Genomic DNA, 6,692 nt, shown 5'->3' on the forward strand with positions numbered 1-6,692 from the left:
AATTTATTTAAAGATATGCGGCCTGGCGCCGAAGTCAATGTCGATGCAGAGCGTCGGCATGATGCGGTAAAGGCGTGGCAAAGCCAAATTCACAGGTCGGTCCAAGCTCCCGATGCAGCGTTCGCCGAACTATGTACGGAAACTAACCGAACCACCAAGCGACCGTCGTTAATGCGGCCACCATTTGATAGACCTGTGTACAGATGATGGAACAAATCAGAGTAATGATTTCTTGGAAAAATAAACCAAACAAACAAAAATTGCTAGGATTAATAGCACCTGGTTTATTTGTTGTAGCAGTCCGAAGAAAGGTTACTCCCAAAATTGGGACTCGATCCGCACACCCATTGCCTGATGGGTGATGAAGAGACAGCATGGCAATGCTGGCAAAGATTGTCTCGCTGAGGCAAAGCCCCCGGTCCAGCTAACGTAACGAAGCTGGTCGGCTGGTGACGCCGAAGTCTACGGAGTAGGTTGACGAAGAAATAGCAGAGCCCCCGGTCCAGCCGAGGTGTCGAAGTAGGTCGGCGTGATGGGCATCGGCTTGAAGAAGCAACAGTGCGGTCGTGACGATGCAGGTCGTAGCTCATGACATGGTCAATGCCGGCTTGATGAAGTGACCGTGCGGCGATGTTGGTGTGCCCGCTCTGTGTAGTCCATGGGGAGACGATGTTGGTGATGATTTATCCTTCACGATGCCGAACTCTTGTTCGGCTGGCAGAGATGATGATCCAAAGAAGTTGAGCTCGGCTCAACAAAGCGACGACGTATCTAGCGCAGGTCGGCAGCCGTAGAGCAACGTTGTCGGGCTGGTTTAACACCGACGCGATGGTGAAGATCATATTGGAAAAGACTTTAAATTTAACGGGATGTGTTTGGGAACAAAACACAATACCCCATACAAAACTTCCTTCAAAAAGGATGTCCGAAATCCGGTTCATAAAAGAATGAACTCGGGTCGGATTCGTTCTCGCGCAGAAAATAGATCTGAAAAGTGATGCACTAATCAGAAGGTTCCCGAAGTTTGGACGGTCGGATCGAGCTGAAATTTTGAGGGGTGATAGATATGGGAATTCCGCAGCATATGAACGGTTGGATCTCCAAAGGACCTCCGAGCTGGGCTCTGGTGATCACGCCCTAAACTCGTCCAGATTCCCGTCCTGATTTGACAGGGCTCCGGTATATCGTAGATTGCCAGAGATTCCTCCATCGGAACTCAACGAAATTTTCCAGAGTTGTTGTAGACTCAATTCCGCGCAATTCCACCGAAGCAATCGCTAAAACGATACTCAAGGAGGCGGTGGAGGCTGATACAAGTTTGCTGTTTAGAAAAAACAACACGGTCACCCGAGGGTAATGTTGACGTTGAGCCCCCGAGCTCCATGGGTGATTCCTCCATGATCTTGATAGTGATTGGAGTTCATGTTGATGCAGGCCCTCATCCGAACATGACGATCGGAGGTAGGGCGCAGTCCTCGGTCAAGCCAAGGTGACCAGTCGAGTCGGCGATGAAGATACCGACGTCGCAGATGATCTGCAGTCGAGCCATTGATCCTTTACCGGTCACACAGAGGGACTCTTAATGAAAGCATCATTGTCGGAGTCAAAACCGGCAGATCTCGGGGTAGGGGGGTCCCGAGCTATGGATTGAGGATCAATGATAACAGGGACGATGAACACAGTGTTTTTACCCAGGTTCGGGCCCTCTCTATGGAGGTAAAACCCTACGTCCTGATCTTGTTTATATCAATGGAGTATCAAGTACAGAGTTGATCTACCTCGAGATCATGTATTGTGGTCTAAACCCTAGAGGTATGATGAGTAATGTCATAATGATCTAGCCTATATCTATCAACTAGCCTAGCCTCGGTTTATATAATGCACCAGAGGCGTAGGATAACAAGAGCCCTAGTCGAATATCCCTGTGGGGAGGAGTCCTTATCTTGATCACCAAGTCTTGTGAAATCTTTCTCGTGTACACATCGGTTGTTCGAACTGGCCCATGAGTATACGGCCATGGGGGTCCTCGGCCCAATCTAATCGATCGGGAGACGATGTGGTGAGTACCCCCTAGTCCAGGACACCGTCATTCACATCTCCATGTGACTTAATACCCAAAGGGTTTACTATAGTTAATAATCTAGTTCACATCGCTATGTGATTAACAACCAAAGAGTGATCATGTTTTGCTTGTGAGAGAAGTTTAGTCAACGGGTCTGCCACATTCAGACTCGTATGTATTTTGCAATTTTTCTATGTCTACAATGCTTTGCACGGAGCTACTCTAGCTAATCGCTCCCACTTTCAATATGTATCTAGATTGAGACTTAGAGTCATCCGGATCAGTATCAAAGCTTGCATCGATGTAACCCTTTACGACGAACATTTTGTCACCTCCATAACCGAGAAACATGTCCTTATTCCACTAAGGATAATTTTGACCGTTGTCCAGTGATCCACTCCTGGATCACTATTGTACCCTCTTGCAAAACTCATGGTGAGATACACAATAGGTCTGGTACACAGCATAGCATACTTTATAGAACCTATGACTGAGGCATAGAGAATGACTTTTCATTCTCTTTTTATTTTCTGTCGTGGTTGGTTTTTGAGTATTTACTCAACTTCACACCTTACAACTCAGGCAAGAACTCCTTATTTGACTGATCCATTTTGAACTCCTCCAAAATCTTATCAAGGTATGTACTCATCGAAAGTCTTATCAAGTGTCTTGATCTATCTTTATAGATCTTGATGCCCAATATGTAAGTAGCTTCACTGAGGTCTTTCATTGAATTTTTTTATTCAAGTATCCTTTTATGCTGTCCAGAAATTCTGTAATATTTCCAATCAACAATGTGTCATCCACATATAATATCAGAAATGATACAGAGCTCCCACTCACTTTCTTGTAAATACAGGCTTCTCCAAAAGTCTGTATAAAACCATATGCTTTGATCACACTATCAAAGCGTACATTCCAACTCCGAGATGCTTGCACCAGTCCATAAATGGATCACTGGAGCTTACACACTTTGTTAGCACCTTTCGGATTGTCAAAAACTTCTGGTTGCATCATATACAACTCTTCTTTAAGAAATCCATTAAGGAATGCAGTTTTGACATCCATTTGCCAAATTTCATAAAATGCGGTAATTGCTAACATGATTCAGACAAACTTTAAGCATAGATACGAGTGAGAAACTCTCATCATAGTCAACACTACTATCAGCGTCCGCCTTCCTCTTAAAGATCCATTTAATCTCAATGGCTCGCCGACCATCGGGCAAGTCAATCAAACTCCATACTTTGTTCTCATACATGGTTCCCATCTCAGATTTCATGGCCTCAAGCCATTTCACGGAATCTGGGCTCATCATCGCTTCCTCATAGTTCGTAGGTTCGTCATGGTTTAGTAACATGACTTCCAGAAAGGATTACTGTACCAATCTGGTGCAGACCATACTCTGGTTGACCTACGAGGTTCGGTAGTAACTTTATCTGAAGTTTCATGATCATCATCATTAGCTTCCTCACTAATTGGTGTAGGAATCACTGAACTAATTTCTGTGATGAACTACTTTCCAATTCGGGAGAAGGTACAACTACCTCATCAAGTTCTACTTTCCTCCCACTCACTTCTTTCGAGAGAAACTCCTCTAGAAAGTGTCCATTCTTAGCAACAAAGATCTTGCCTTAGGATCTGTGATAGAAGGTGTACCCAACAGTTTCTTTTGGGTATCCTATGAAGACGTACTTCTCTGATTCGGGCTTGAGCTTATCAGGCTGAAGCTTTTTCACATAAGCATCACAACCTCAAACTTTAAGAAACAACAGCTTAGGTTTCTTGCCAAACCATAGTTCATACAGTGTCGTCTCAACGGATTTAGATGGTGCCCTATTTAACGTGAATGCAGTTGTCTCTAATGCATAACCCCAAAACGATAGTGGTAAATCGGTAAGAGACATCATAGATCGCACCATATCCAATAAAGTACGGTTATGATGTTCGGACACACCATTACGCTGTGGTGTTCCAGGTGGCGTGAGTTGCGAAACTATTTCACATTGTTTCAAATGAAGACCAAACTCGTAACTCAAATATTCGCCTCCGCGATCAGATCGTAGAAATTTTATTTTCTTGTTACGATGGATTTCCACTTCACTCTAAAATTCTTTGAAATTTTCAAATGTTTCAGACTTATGTTTCATTAAGTAGATATACCCATATCTGCTCAAATCATCTATGAAGGTCAGAATAATGATACCCGCCGCGAGCCTCAACACTCATCGGACCGCATACATCGGTATGTATTATTTCCAATAAGTTAGTGGCTCGCTCCATTGTTCCGTAGAACGGAGTCTTAGTCATCTTGCCCATGAGGTATGGTTCGCAAGCATCAAGTGATTCATAATCAAGTGATTCCAAAAGCCCATCAGCATGGAGTTTCTTCATGCGCTTTACACCAATATGACCTAAACGGCAGTGCCACTAGTATGTTGCACTATCATTATCAACTTTGCATATTTTGGCATCAATATTATGAATATGTGTATCACTACGATCGAGATTCAATAAACCATTCACCTTGTGTGTATGACCATAAAAGGTTTTATTCATGTAAATAGAATAACAATTATTCTTTGACTTAAATGAATAACTGTATTGCAATAAACATGATCCAATCATATTATGCTCAACGCAAACACCAAGTAACATTTATTTTAGGTTCAACACTAATCCCGAAGGTAAAGGGAGTGTGCGATGGTGATCTTATCAACCTTGGAATCACTTCCAACACACACTGTCACCTCGCCCTCAACTAGTCTCTGTTCATTTTGTAACTCTTGTTTCAAGTTACTAATCATAGCAACTGAACCCGTATCAAATACCCAGGGGCTACTATGAAGACTAGTAAAGTACACATCAATAACATGCATATCATATATACTTCTGTTCACTTTGCCATCCTTCTTATCCGTCAAGTATTTGGGGCAGCTCCGCTTTCAGTGACCATTTCCTTTGCAGTAGAAGCACTCATTTTAAGGCTTGGGTCTAAGCTTTGGGCTTCTTCATGGGAGTGGCAACTTGCTTGCCATTCTTATTGAAGTTCCCTTTCCTTCCCTTGCCCTTTTACTTGAAACTAGTGGTCTTGTCAACCATCAACACTTGATGCTTTTCTTGATTTCTATCTTCGCCGATTTTAGCATCCCGAAGAGCTCAGGGAATCGTTTTTGTCAACCCTTGCATATTATAGTTCATCACGAAGTTCCAGTAACTTGGTGATAGTGACTAGAGAAATTTGTCAATCACTATCTTATCTGGAAGATTAACTCCCACTTGATTCAAGCGATTGTAGTACTCGGAAATTCTGAGCACATGCTCACTGGTTGAGCTATTCTCCTCCATCTTATTGGCAAAATACTTGTCAGAGGTCTCATACCTCTCAACTCGGGCATGAGTCTAAAATACCAATTTCAGCTCTTGGAACATCTTATATGTGATACATCTCCATCATACTACTTTTCCAAAAACTTTTGACCATGTTTTGGACTCTAACTTGCATGATTTGAATGGAACTAACCTGGACTGACCCTGTTTTCAGCATAATTGCCATGGTGTTATTTTTGTGCAGAAATAAAAGTTCTTGGAATGACATGAAACTCCACGGAGAATATTTTTGGAATATATAAAAAAATACTGGCGAAATAATCAATGTCAGGGTGCCCACACCCTGTCCACGAGGGTGGGGGGCGCGCCCCCTGTCTTGTGGGCTCCCTGAGGCTCCACCGACCTCAACTCCAACTCTATCTATTCACGTTCGGGGAGAAAAAACGGAGAGAAGGATTCATCGCGTTTTACGATACGGAGCCGCAGTCAAGCCCTAATCTCTCTCGGGAGGGCTGATCTGGAGTCCGTTCGGGGCTCTAGAGAGGGGAATCCATCGCCATCGTCCTCATCAACCTTCCTCCATCACCAATTTCATGACGCTCACCGCCGTGCGTGAGTAATTCCATCGTAGGCTTGCTGGACAGTGATGGGTTGGATGAGATTTATCATGTAATCGAGTTAGTTTTGTCAGGGTTTGATCCCTAGTATCCATTATGTTCTGAGATTGATGTTGCTATGACTCTGCTATGCTTAATGCTTGTCACTAGGGCCCGAGTGCCATGATTTCAAATCTGAACCTATTATGTTTTCATGAATACATGTGAGTTCTTGATCCTATTTTGCAAGTCAATAGTCACCTACTATGTGTTATGATCCGGTAACCCCGAAGTGACAATAATCGGGACCACTCCCGGTGATGACCGTAGTTTGAGGAGTTCATGTATTCACTAAGTGTTAATGCTTTGTTCTGGTACTCTATTAAAAGGAGGCCTTAATATCCCTTAGTTTCCAATAGGACCCCGCTGCCACGGGAGGGTAGGACAAAAGATGTCATGCAAGTTCTTTTCCATAAGCACGTATGACTATATTCGGAATACATGCCTACATTACATTGATGAACTGGAGCTAGTTCTGTGTCACCCTATGTTATTACTGTTGCATGAGGAATCACATCCGACATAATTATCCATCACTGATCCAATGCCTACGAGCTTTTCACATATTGATCTTTGCTTAGTTACTTTTCTGTTGCCACTGTTACAATTACTACAAAACCAATACTATTACTATTACCTTTGCC

This window comes from Triticum urartu, chromosome 3A (assembly GCF_056163025.1).
Source record: "Triticum urartu cultivar PI428250 chromosome 3A, HENAU_Tu73, whole genome shotgun sequence".
Classification (NCBI taxonomy): Eukaryota; Viridiplantae; Streptophyta; class Magnoliopsida; order Poales; family Poaceae; genus Triticum; species Triticum urartu.